The following is a 14,724-nucleotide window of genomic DNA, read 5'->3' on the forward strand; positions in this document are numbered from 1 at the left end:
TCACGAAGTTAACCATCTACAAAACACTGATCAGACCGATAGTTCTCTACGGCCACGAAACCTGAACCATGCTCGTGGAGGACCAGCGCACCCTTGGGGTTTTCGAACGAAAGGTGTTGCGTACCATCTGTGGTGGAGTGCAGATGGAAGATGGATCATGGCGGCTGCTGGAAGAACCACTCCATCGTACAAACGGCAAAAATCGGAGACTACGGTGGGCTGGGCATGTCGTTAGGATGTCGGACGACAACCCGGTGGAATCGGTTCTTGATAACGACCCGATTGGAACGAAGCGACGGGGCGCGCAGCGAGCAAGGTTGCTCGATCAAGTGGAAGATGACCTGCAGGGCCTCCGCAGACGACATGGCTGGCGAGCTGCAGCCATGGACCGAATTAAATGGAGACGACTTCTTCGAACAGCAAAGGACACTTCGGCCTGGAGCTGACTTGTAAGGTAAGGTTGTATGGGACCCCTTCTTTACGGAAGATAGAGAGGTGTCAAAAACATTCACATGCCAAATTCGGTTCCATTCACTTGGTTAGTTTTTGAGATGTGCAGAAATTTGTGTTTCATTTGTATGGGACCTCTCCCTTCCAGAGGAGGGAGGGGACTCAAACCATCATAGGGACCTTTCTCGGTACCAAAAACCCCTACATACAAATTTTCACGTCGATCGATTCGGTAGTTTCCGAGCCTCCCTTTATTGATCAGACAGACCGGACTACATTTTTATATGTATAGATAGAAGATGTGATAACTATTATGTTATGTTATATTTGAAAATTTCATCTGACAATTTTTGTCTTAATGAATAAAATTAACAACTAGAGACGATTAACAATAAATAATTAGCGAATCCGCAGGCGACGTAAAAAGTGTTGATGGGTTCGTTGAAGTCGAACAGTTCTGCAACCTCGTTGAACCTTGTAGACATAAACCTAATCGCATCATACTGGCCGTACCGACTATACCTTGTTTCCAAGTTCAAAAGCTGACGTCTCCGCAGATTCCTTTCTGGAGCGTAGAGATCCAATTCCGCGAGAATAGCAGGTGAATCAATTTCGTTTTTCAGGACCTTCGCAACAAAGATAATTTGTGCGTTAGATCTTCTTCTCTCCAACGTCTCAATCCCCAATAACATGCGGCGGTGCTCATAGGGGTGCCCCTCGTAGCGTCATGCCAAGGAAGATACCTTAGTGCCATACGCACGAATTTTTTCTGAACAGATTCAATGCGATCAATCCAGACCTGGCTGAACGGACACTAAGCGACAACCGCTGATTCGAGCATCGATCTTACCAGGGCGCAGTACAAAGCTTTCATGCACAGTGGATGGTGGAATCCATCGGCAATTCTAAAAATAAATCCTAGTTACTTGTTGGCTCTTGAAATGACATCTTCGTAGTGTGCCCGGAATGTAAGCTAACTATTCAAAATTACGCCAAGATCTTTAACTTGGCTTACCCGCTAAAGAGCTTGCCCAGACAAGCTGTATCCGGCAGAGCTGCATGCCACCACGGGTCGACGTGTGGCGATCGTCGAGGACACACAATACATGTGCGACCACTGACAGCATCTAACAGTCCCGGACCAGCAGCGGGAGGTAGCCTAGGGGTGGTGAGGGTCGAACCAGGGACGGTCGATTCCTCGCAAAAGCCACAAGTACCCGGAAGCACCTCTGACGAAGCGAATAGAGCCGCTCCCATCACCCAAATGCACTAACTCGCCTATTGGGACTGATGCCAGTAAGGTCCCAATTATGGCAACTGGCAACGTAGTGAATGGATATGAGTTGGATTTCGTAATGGCACCACGTCCTCGGGCTGGCACCTGCATCGAGCTCCCTTAGTAAAGTCGTGTGACAATGGCTTGAAACGGCGAGGCGATACCCGGTGCAGGGGTCCCATAAAACCTGGCAGACGTTCCGAGCCCACTGCCTGGTGGGAATCAGGCAGGAGTAGAATCAGATGGTTGTTCCTGACTTGCGCCGGTCGGTGGAGTCATAGTTGCTCATAAGGCGCTATGATTGCTTACCCTAGCCATGACCTCACTGCTTCGGCATAGCCCACCATGGGACCACATAGGCGACTACTCCACCGTGGACAAGGATAGCGGCTGGAAGGGGGACCCATTTAAATCAAAATGTTAAATCAAAAAACAAAAGAGACGAGTGTGGAGGGACTACCAAATCCCTTCGCGAGAGGTGGCATCCAGCGGTCTCCGCAGAAAAAGGCGGAAACGGATGCAGTGAAACCCGGTGGTGGAAAGGCTAACACGCCAGTTTCCACACCGGATAGAACGGTCGATAGTCCCTTGCTAGTCAAGGCCATCGAAAAGAGCAGGGACAAGCGGCCTAGGGTGGCAGCGCTTTCCGAACAGCTCGATGCTATCATCGAGTTCGCGGCGAATTGGAGCAATATGTCCAGGGATCTGAAGCAGGGCCTCCTCCTGCTTCGGGCTACCATCGACGAAGCTCAAAAGGAGCACGCCGAGCTTGTGGCTCGGGTTGAAGCCTCCGAAAAGGGGGCGAGGACCAGGAGGGCAACTGAATCCAAGCAGGTTCAGACTGATGCCCTCATGCCCTCATTCGCCGCGATCTGCTCTACGGGGCAGGTTGGTAAGCGAACGAGGCAGTCCCCGGGGGAAGCGGCCCCCGATAATGTGAAGAAGCGGTTGGTGGAGCTAGCCTCACGATCTAGCACACCAACAGGCTCAAAGGCCGGAACATCGACCGGAGCGGCGACTGCGGGAAATCCATGAGTTACCGTAGTAGGAAAAGGGCGCAAGGAGGGTAAAAAGCGCCAGGATGAAGCGGCGGCAAAACGTTCACCAAATATCAAAAAGGCGAGGAGCAGGGGGGACGCCCTCATACTCAAGACTGACGGGTCCAAGTACGCAGAAGTCTTGAAGAAAATGAGGAGTGAAACTCAGCTCAAGAATTTAGAGGCGGATGTGCGGACCATCCGTCGATCTCGCACTGGCGAAATGATTCTTGAGCTCCGAAAGGATGCGAAGAACAAGGGCGCTTCCTACAAGGCGGTAGCCGAGCAGGTGCTTGGCAAAGAGGTGCAGATTCGGGCACTCACCTCGGAGGTGACTCTCCAGCTTAAAAACCTGGATGAAATCACCGAGGGGTGCGACGTTGCACAAGCCCTCAAAGAGAAGTTTGGGGTGGAGGCGGCCACTGCGTCAATCCACCTTCCGGTTAGCATCGGCAGATGCAAATCTGGCACTAAAGGAAGGCAAGCTAAAGGTTGGCTGGTCAGTATGCCCTCTGGGCATACTCCAACAACCGGACGTTTGCTTCCGGTGCTTCGAGGGAGGACATAAGTCCTGGACCTGCAAGGGGCCCGCCAGGAGCCAGCTATGCAGACGTTGCGGTGGTGCAGGCCATAAAGCAAAGGACTGCAGGGAGTCTCCCAAGTGCATGGTGTGTTCCGGAAAACGGGACGCCAAACACTTTATGGGAGGCCCCAGGTGCCCAGCTGATAAGCCGGCTGCGAAACCACGGGCATAAGAGTAACGCAACTGAACCTGAACCACTGCTATGCGGCTCAGCAGCTACTATACCAAGCAGTCACTGAGTCGCTATCGGACATCGACATCGTATCGGACCCCCACCGCATTCCTCCCGGAAACGGTAACTGGGTTGCGGAAAGGTCCAGTATGGCGGCCGTATGGACGACAAGCAGATTCCCGGTTCAGGAGGTTGTTATTGGACTTCGAATTATAGTGAAATAGAATGTCAAAGATAATTATTTCAACGAACAAAACAGGAAATTTATTTAAAGATATGTTGTTACATCGAGAGTGCGTCTGTTACAGAAGAAAAAGGTTTTACTTATACTCTGCGCGCATTCGCAGTGACCACTCACACAGTCTCGCTGCTTACGACTCAACAGTGTGTGCAGCAGACAGGGCTGCACACGCACCGCACGTACACTAGGGGTGATACAATGATTGTCTCTCCAATACTCCTCCTCAATCAATGCTGTCACCACTGGTTTCCAATCCCATCATGTCGATGAACTTTTCAAATTTGGTCGCACCAAGTGGTTTTGTAAGTATATCAGCCACCATATGCTCCGTTGGACAATACTTCAGGTTCAACACCTTATCGTCACACAACTGTCTAACGAAATGCGCTCTAGTTTCAATGTGCTTTGAACGCCGACCTGTACGTTCAGAGCTTGCAAAAGTTATGCAACTCTGATTATCTCCTAGCACAGTCACAGGCCCTTGGCAAGGTTCACCCAATTCCTTGAGTAGACACCGAAGCCACACCAACTCCTGACTTGCTTCGCTGAGCGCCACATACTCCGACTCCATCGAAGACAGCGTTACACTCGATTGCTTCCGACTGCACCATGAAACGGCCGCACCAGCGAACATGTACACAAAACCAGTGGTAGATTTCCGAGTACGAATATCACCCGCCCAATCCGCATCGGAATATCCGACTAGGTCACCACCACCAGCATTGTCATACCGCAATCGCCAATTCTTGGTTGCTTGCAGGTAGCGGACGACTCGCTTCGCAGCCACCCAGTCCGCCTCTGTCGGTGAACTCACTCTTCGACCGAGTATTGATGCACTCACTGCCACATCCGGTCGAGCACAGACCGCTATGTACAGTAATGCACCGACAAGACTTCTATACTTGGCCCCATTAGCGAGTACGGAACTTTTGTCCTCCTCCTTCACATATCCAGACTCCATCGGAGTCCTTGCTCCTTTCGCTTCGCGAAGTCCGAACCTCTCCGCCACTCTATCGATATAGCCTTCCAAAGACAGGCTATAAACTCCAGCTTCGCAACGTATCTTCAAGCCAAGAAAGTAACTTAGGTCACCCAGATCCGTGATATCGAATTCTTTCTGTAGTGCTCTAAACACAACACTAATTTCCGCTTCATCTTTACAGCCAACAAGAATGTCATCTACATACACCAACACATAGATTCGCTTCTCGTTTACCAACTTCGTATATAGGCAGGAATCCGTCATGCTTTGCTTAAACCCCATGCCTTTAAGAACTGCGTCCAGTCGCTTGTTCCAGCACCTAGCAGACTGTTTCAGTCCGTAAATACTCCTCCTCAAGCGACACACCATGTTTATCGTACCTTTTATTGCATGGCCAGGAGGTTGCAGCATGTACAACTCTTGGTCAAGTTGTCCATGCAAGTAAGCTGTTTTCACATCAAAGTGCCTCAGCTTCATACCTCTCTTGCTCGCTGTTGCTAACAGTAATCGAAGCGTTGTATGGGTGGTAACTGGTGCAAAAACTTCGTCGTAGTCTTCGCCGTATTTCTGGGAGAATCCCTGCGCCACCAGACGTGCCTTATACTTGGTCACCTCACCAGCTGCGTTTCGTTTCAACTTGAAAACCCAGCGGCAACCGACAGGCTTGCGTCCCTCAGGTAAATTCACCAGTTCCCACGTTCCGTTTTCCATATGAGATTTTAATTCGTCTAACATGGCTGCTTTCCATTTTTCTTTCCTATCGCAGCTCAACGCTTCCTTCAAATTTCTTGGTTCTATTTCCTCCTCGGAAGTTTCAGCTGAAAAAATCTCCTCAATCAGCCTTCTTGGTGGAACGCCCTTCGATTTGCGTGTCGAACATCTAGCGATTTCGTCCAGCGGAAAACCATGAAACGAAGATGCACCACTGGAAAAGCTGCCATACATAGTCGAATCTAAATTTCCTTCATCACTGTTAACCACGGAACCAGCTTCGGAGCCTTCCTCGGAAAACGCTTCTGAATGTCCATTAGGATTCTCTTCATGGTCCGAATCTTCCGAATGTCTTACTAGCGGAACGTCAAAAAATTCTCTTGTCGCTGGACGGTCGATTACGGGTACAGTACGAACGGCTTCTTTCACACTACACAGCTCAAGAAATTTTGCATCTCTGCTGATCGTAATTCGACCGGTCTGAACGTTGAGAAATCGATATGCTTTTCGTCCCACCGCGTAACCGACAAAAATCAACTTTTCGGACTTCATATCAAGAGCCCGCCTCTTCTCCTTCGGAACATGCACATATGCCTCACTTCCGAATATTATCAGGTGACTGTACGAAGGTTTCTTCCGGTTCCACTTTTCGTACGGAGTACAGTCAACCGCCGACGATGGGCAGCGATTCTGCAAATAATTTGCCGTGTTGATCGCCTCGCCCCAAAATTTCTTCTCCAAACCAGATTCAGACAGCATACAGCGCATCATTTCCTTCAGATATCGGTTCTTTCGTTCTGCCACTCCATTTTGCTGCGGTGAATATGGAGCCGACATTTGCTGAACGATGCCATTGTCAACGAAAAACTTGTTCAAGCCACTTCCAGAATACTCGCCACCCCCATCCGACCTGATGCACTTGGGGTAACGTCCAAACTGATTTTTCATCAAATTGCAGTATTCACGGATTTTTACTTCCGCCTCCGACTTCTGCTTGAGCAAATAAATAACCGAATAGCGACTGTAATCGTCCACAAGAATTATATAAAACCGATTTCCACTCGGTGTTGCCACTTCCATTGGCCCTCCTAAATCACTGTGCACAAGGTCACCAACTTCACTAGCTCGACTCTTCGAAGCCTTGGGAAACGAGTCTCGGCTCATCTTCCCCTCGCAGCATGGCCCACACACCGATTTCACATTGCACTGACCAACCTTCAAGCCGTGGCCCAGATTCTCACGCACTATTTTTATTACAGCTTTCGAATCCCGGTGGCCCAAGCGACGATGCCACAGATGCTTACACGAACCACCATGCTCCTCTAAAGCCAGCTGGGCTCTGTCCAGAAACTGCTTCAAATGGTACAGACCACCCTTTCGTTGACCGACCAAGACCACTTCGTTTCCCTTGAGCACTTTGCACACCGATTTTTCAAATAGCACACTGAGTCCCAGGTCTGCAATTCTACTCACCGAGAGCAAATTGCTTGCGAGCGATGGAACGTGAAAAACGTTTTCCAATTTCACGTTCACTTTAGCACCTTCACCGTTAACACAGACAATGTTACCAGAACCAGCACCAGCCGATTGAATTTGTTTGCCGTCGGCCAAGCAGATGGTAGCACTTTTGGATCCGTCGAGTTCTCCAAGTAAAGATGCATCGTTGGTCATGTGGGATGTAGCACCAGAGTCAAGATACCACACACTTGCTTCTCCGGCACTTCCAGTCGCCAGACACATTTCGAAACATTCTTCACACTCGGCAGCCACATTTGCTTTTCCCTTCTCTTGCCGATCTTGAAGCAACTTTCGGCAATCACGCCGAAAATGTCCTTCCTTTTTACAGTAATGGCATACTTTTTCTATTTCTTTCTTCACTTTTGGTTTTTCGCTAAACACCTTCTTCTGCCTTCCACTAAACGAAGACGTTGCAAAAGCACTATCCGCCTCAGCAGACTTTTCGTCACGCCGCCGGCCTTCATCCAACAGCTTCCCTTTCACAAAATCAACAGTTAGATCAGCATCCGGCCGACTCTCAAGCGCCATGATCAAACCATCGTACGAAGAAGGTAGACTAGAAAGCATCAAAGCAACGAGCCAATGATCTTTCACCTCTTCGCCTAGCGCTGTAAGCCGGAGGCGCAGCTCCGTCATCATTTTCAGGTGGTCCGCCATTTTTCCACCTTCCGGCATACGTTGCGATACCAGCTGACGCACAACATGGATCTTACTGGATAGAGATGACCGTTCGTGATACTTTTTCAAGGCATTCCACATTCCTTTCGACGTCTCCTGCTGCATGACGTGTATTAGTTGCGAATCTTCCAGTGCCAATCCGATCAATGCCTGCGCCTTCTCGTCATTCGAGACCCAGTTCGCATCTGCATTTTCCGGTTTCGGATCTGTCACCACTTTCAACAGCTTTTCCCGCGTCAACAGGAGTTTCATTTTGAATTTCCAGATTCCAAAATTATTATCATTCTGTTTCTCAACCGCAACCTTCGTATCCGCCATTTTTGTTTTCTTGCACTACTATACTGTCCGTCTTTAATTTTCACTCAAACACTTCGCGTCGAAAAAAAAACTATTCAAAACACTACAAAACTATTTCACTTTTGCGTCACCTGAGCCCATAACCTATTGGACTTCGAATTATAGTGAAATAGAATGTCGAAGATAATTATTTCAACGAACAAAACAGGAAATTTATTTAAAGATATGTTGTTACATCGAGAGTGCGTCTGTTACAGAAGAAAAAGGTTTTACTTATACTCTGCGCGCATTCGCAGTGACCACTCACACAGTCTCGCTGCTTACGACTCAACAGTGTGTGCAGCAGACAGGGCTGCACACGCACCGCACGTACACTAGGGGTGATACAATGATTGTCTCTCCAATAGTTGTTTCGACCTCAAACGAAGGGTACGCGGTTGCCAAGGTGAACGGAGTGTTCTACTGCAGTGTCTATGCTCCGCCACGTTGGTCCACCGAAAGGTTCACTCAGATGATCGACCAGCTATCCATGGTGCTAACGGGCCTAACGCCGTTGGTGGTGGTGGGCGATTTCAACGCTTGGGCTGTTGAGTGGGGAAGTCGCACTACGAACCAGAGAGGTCAGATCCTGTTGGAGGCTTTGGCAAAGCTCAACTTAGATCTGGCCAACGTTGGGACCAAATGTACATTTAGCAGATATGGTGCGGAGTCGACCATCGATGTGACGTTCTCCAGCCCAGGACTGATCACGAACTGGAGGGTAGACGATGGCTACACCAACAGCGACCACCAGTCGGTTTGCTATAGTGTAGGAAATAACGCGAGGAGGCGAGTGACGAGTAGAACCAACACTCACACCGTCCGCGGCTGGAAGACATCGCATTTCGATGCCGAGGTATTCGAAGAAGCAATGGAAAGAGAGTGCAATGGAGGCAGTTGGCTCCGCTCGACTGCTGACCAATTAGTTGCCGTACTATCGCGGGCGTGCGACGCCACCATGCCTAGGACCCGCCAACCTAGGAATGTGAAGCCACCGGCTTACTGGTGGACCGATGCGATAGCGGACCTCCACAGTGCGTGCCTCCGTGCAAGACGGAGGATGCAACGCGCGCGGTTCTGCAAGATCGGCGCTAAAGAGTGCGATTAAGGCCAGCAAGAGGGCCTGCTTCGATAGATTGTGCGCGAGTGCCAATACGAACCCGTGGGGTAACGCCTTTAGGATCGTGATGGCCAAGACCAAAGGCGCGCTGGCGCCCGCAGAGCGATCACCAGCGATGCTGGAGCGTATCATCGGGGGACTCTTTCCACGCCACGAGCCTAGTCCTTGGCCTCCGGCAGTCGAGTCTCACGTCCGACGTTCCAGTATCTCAGACACAGACCAGGGATGGTCAGCCAACCTGCCGAACATCCAATCCGTGAGCGACGACAGCCGTGTCGAGATCAAGGGAGAGGTAAGGGTTACGAACGAGGAACTCATCGTGATCGCCAACTCCCTAAAGGTGAGCAAGGCACCGGGACCGGATGGAATTCCCAACCTGGCAATCAGGCTGGCGATTAAAACGGCCCCCGGACTGTTTCGGGCAGTCATGCAGAGGTGCCTGGATGACTGCCTCTTCCCGGACAGGTGGAAGCGGCAGAGTTTGGTCTTACTGCCGAAAGCTGGGAAAACGCCAGGGGACCCATCGGCATACAGGCCTATCTGCCTGCTGGACACTGCGGGCAAGGTGCTTGAGAGGATTATCCTCAATAGACTGGTGAGGTACACGGAGGGTGTAAACGGTCTGGCAAGTAACCAGTTCGGTTTCCGGAAGGGCAGGTCCACGCTGGATGCTATCCTCTCCGTCACCAAGACGGCGGAGGTAGCACTCCAGCGCAAGAGAAGGGGCATACGCTATTGCGCAATCGTCACGCTTGACGTGAAGAATGCGTTCAATAGCGCCAGTTGGGACTCCATAGCGCTTGCGCTCAGGAGCATCCATGTCGCTGTACAAGATTCTGGAAAACTACTTCCAGAACCGAGTACTTGTTTACAACACGGAGGAGGGTCAGAAGTGCGTCCCAATTACGCAGGAGTTCCGCAAGGTTCTATCCTGGGACCGGTGTTGTGGAATGTCATGTATGACGTGGTGTTGAAACTCAAGTTCCCTGTAGGAGTTGTGATCGTCGGCTTTGCAGACGACATAACGCTAGAGGTCTACGGCGAGTCGATCGAGGAGGTCGAGTTGACGGCCGCGCACTGTATACGCAAGGTCGAAGACTGGATGCACTCCAGGGAACTGGAGTTAGCGCACCATTAGACGGAGGTAACGGTTGTGAATAACCGCAAAACAGAGCAACAGGCGGTGGTCAGAGTCGGAGACTGCACCATCATCTCAAAGCGATCTTTGAAGCTCTTGGGGGTTATGGTTTACGATAAGCTCACATATAAGAGCCACGTCAACTATGCTTGCAAGAGGGCTTCAACTGCTACTGCAGCACTATCTCGAATGATGTCGAACAGCTCAGCGGTGAATGGCAGCAAGCGTAAACTTCTTGCCAGCGTGGTTTCGTCCATACTTAGGTATGGTGGGCCAGTGTGGTCCAAAGCGCAAGGTACTAACAGTTATCGTGGCAAACTAGAAAGTACCTACAGGCTCATGTGCCTGAGGGTTGCGAGTGCGTTCCGTACAGTGTCATATGACGCAATTTGTGTCCTGTCCGGCATGATGCCTATCAGCATAGCCATTAGGGAGGACGTAGGGGCATACGAGGTACCAGAAGATCACTATCGATGATCAGATGGCAGCAGGATTGGTCCAACTCCACGAAAGGTAGATGGACGCACCGATTTATTCCGGTGGTATCCGGGTTGGTCGGTAGACGCCATGGAGAAGTCAACTTCCACCTGACACAGATTCTGTCGGGTCATGGTTGCTTCAGGCAGTACCTATACAGGTTCGGGCATGCGGAGTCCCCCATGTGCCCCGAGTGCCTGGATGCGGAAGAGACTGCTGAGCATGTCTTCTTCGTATGTCCTCGTTTTGCGCGTGCGCGGAGCGACATGATGGTTATGAGCGGGCCAAACACTACTCCGGACAACCTAGTTCATAGAATGTGTGAAGACTCGAACATCTGGAGGGCGGTTTGTGCAGCCGCCTCTCAAATAGTCCTAGAGTTGCAAAGCAGGCGGCAGGTTGACCACCAACACGCCAGTGTTAGCTATCGGCCAGTCTCCAGGTTAGTTAGCTAATTAGCTACGAGACTTATAGAGACAGGAGGTTGCTCAAAGCATAAAAGCCGCTCCCCGAAGCAATACTTAGCGGTCGTCCCGGGGAGTATTATGGGCTGGAGACAGGAGGGGTTTTAGTGGGTCCGGTCACTGATTCAAACCAACCCCACACTCCCTGAGGTTGGTCAGCTCAGGGGTTTGGTTGCAAATTTCCCCTCCACCTGAAATAAAAAAAAAGACAAGCTGTATGGAAAGCTAATTGATTGAAGCTTTCTGCTGAAGGTAATCACATGACATTTTTCTACACACAGGGTAAGAAGATTACGGTTGCTCCAATCACTGAAATCATCAAGCAACTTTTGTAGTTCCAAACAGTTTCCAAGACAGGCTATAATCCGAAAGATTTTTACATCGTCTGCGAAAAGGAGTCGTGTACCTCGCGGTAAAATTGTAGCAACGTCGTTAATAAACAGTGAGAATAAAAGTGGACCCAGCTTGCTCCCTTGCGGCACTCCAGAAGACGTTGTAAATGGCTCGGAATGTGACGACCCAAGACTGACACATACAACTCTGCCGGTCAGGTACGAACAAAACCATTTCACGAGCATAGCGGAGAGCTCCAGTATATCCAGCTTTCGTAGAAGGATGTCATGATTAACACGATCGAACGCAGCCTTGAAGTCCGTGTACACAGCATCCACTTGCGATCCCGCGTCCATTGAGCGAGAACACAACGAAGAAATCTGCGACAAATTGGTTGTGACGGATCTCTTAGGATAAAAACCATGTTGGTCACTAGAAATATAGTTTTTGCACAATGAAAACAGCACTGTTCTGACGACTATTTCGAGAACTTTGGAACAAGCACATAATGATGTAATTCCTCGGTAATTAGCTATGTTGCACTTGTCCCCTTTTTAGTGTATCGGTGTGAGCAATGAATTTTTCCAACTAGTAGGAAACAATCCTTGCTGCAGAGAAAGATTAAACATCTTTACAAGAGGCGCCACCAGTTCGTTCGAGCAGTTTTTCAACAATGATGGCGGGATCCCGCCTGGCCCAGGACAAGTGGAATGTTTCAGCTTTCGAATTGCACTCAAAACGTGCGCTTCTGTCACTTGGAAAATTCCACAGTTGAAACTCTCCTGCGTAGTATCGCGTATTGCAGCGTTAATCTGGTCTAGCACAGCAACTGAAGACGAAAAAGTGGCTTCAAAATGCTCAGAAAATAATTCGCATTTAGAAGAAGCTGTGCTAGCAGACAAATCACCGAGGAACATGGAAGCTGGTAATTCATTTTCCTTTCGTTTACAACGAACAAAAGACCAGAACTTCTTTGGATGCCGACGTAAGCTTCTTTGAGTTCGCTCAATGTAACGAGAGTACAGGAATTGATTATAAAATTTGTATGTGTTGCTTGCGAGTTTAAACCGTTGCTTTGCTAGAAACGTGCGATTTGTTTGATAGTTTCGTTGAGCAGCTCGTCTACGGCGCTTCAGCTCACGGAGATGTCGATTACCGTATGAGGAAAAAAATTCGAACAAACTAGCAATTCCAAATTAAAATCTTGCGCAACTTATATTTCTATACTTGTTTGTTTATTCTAGTAATGTAACTCATTTACAAACCTCATAGGAAAATCTCAGCTCCACATCGCGCTGATTTCCTGACACTCTGGGGTACTTGCTTTATAGCATCCTGAATTCCGGATGTTTCAATTGTTTTGAGCTCCTTCTTGATTTTTCTCTCAAACAATCGACGTTTTTTGCTCTGTAACCTTTATGGTAGACCATTCGCTTCAAATTTGCTCGGAAAATTTCATTAGACTGCAGAAGTGGCACATTTTGAGGATTGTTTTCTTTCGGAATAAATCCGATATTGCCGCAAATCCGCTAAAGTTGCATTAGCATAGTTTGACAATGCAAGGTCTGGCCAAAACAGTACTTTGTCATTTTTATAGTGCTTATATTTATAGTTTTAAATCCATTTTATGCAGATACTAGTTCATCGTTTTTTTATCAATCGGATATTTATTGCCCAGCTCACGATATGATTACGCCGACCGACCAGGCGTTTCCACCCTTAATTGCGCTCGAACTTTGCTCTCTTGCAAAGTGCATTTTCGTCCGGTACCAGATTTTTTTTAAGGTATATCCATTCTCGAAGAGTTTTTCAATAATGTATATAAATGTTTTTTTCTATATCCAAGATCTTGTGATTAGTGGAACACTTCACTTATAGATTTTTCTTCATTTCGCTCACAAAAATTGCAAATCAATTTACGACGATCTTCTCTCGACCACGCCTTTTTCCCAACTAAGCGTCACTTGACAGAATCGACTAGTCGTGTTACCAGTTATATAAAAGTGGTTCTTAATTTTGTGGAAAAGGATTTTTCGATTTGTGCAGCACCTTGAAATCGTAGACCAATTTAAAAGTTGTTCGGATTTTTTTCCTTACACGTTAGCCCAAGCAGGTTTCATCGGCGGTCGTTGCAGTGGAACATGAGCTTCAATTACTGTTCGAACCGTTGCGGTAAACATGTCGACAATGTCTGTCAGATCCTCTTGCGAATCGATGAATTGCACGTCAATTGCTGACAACGCTGCATTCAACACATCGTAATAAACATGCTTAAAATTGAATCCCCGATGTTGTGGAGCTAATTCAAGTGCAATAGGCACTACTTCCGTCACGGTCACATCCAGAGCGGGATGATCCGGGTCAATTCTCACCATAGGATCGTCGGCCTCCATCACAGAGAGGTTCTGAAGCGCTGGCTCGTTCACCAGAACTAGGTCGAGAGCTCTAGCACGAGCGTTTTTGACTGGATTTGTTTGCGTCAAACCGTTAAAACAGAATGCATACAGAGCACCCTTTAATCATCAGGTTTTTATTTCATCTTGAAAAGAACAATTTGTTGTTCAATTTAGTATCGGATAAGTGCGAACAAAGTATTTGTTGTGATAAAGTAAACCGTGAAATGCTGATATAACACTCAAAACTAGACGGCTCACGTGTTGTCAAAATGAGTCAACTTTTCATTGAATGCATTTACTAGTGCCCACTATCGCATGGAGACTGCATTTCACTAAAGTGCTTCACTGCATCAGCCGCTATCGATGCTGAGATCCGCTGCAACTAGTGCATCCATCCATAGTATCCATAGCCATGCCACAGTTGTGGCCACGATACGCTGCCATTGGTATCCACTGTCCCTGCATCAGCTGGCCCAGCTGCTATCGTTGCTAGAATCCGCTGCAACTATCCATTACTACGCCACAGCTGTGGCCGCTTTCCGCCATCGCTGGTATCCACTGCACTGCTAGTGCTGCTGCTAAGGGAGGACGACTGCTGTTGTCGCCGTCTAGAACTATTATGAGTGGCTTCGGCTAAAACAGGTTCCTATATAGGCCAAATAGCATGTTTTAAATTGCAAGGTATATGATTCTGTCGACCGTGCTTGGGAAGCAATCATATAACGACCAATCAGAGGTCGAATTTTTCGTTTCGACAAGGCTTGACTATTTTCAATAGTACAATAGTGTGAATTTTAAAATTACAATTATCT

The sequence above is a fragment of the Wyeomyia smithii genome, chromosome 1 (genome assembly GCF_029784165.1).
Source record: "Wyeomyia smithii strain HCP4-BCI-WySm-NY-G18 chromosome 1, ASM2978416v1, whole genome shotgun sequence".
NCBI lineage: Eukaryota > Metazoa > Arthropoda > Insecta > Diptera > Culicidae > Wyeomyia > Wyeomyia smithii.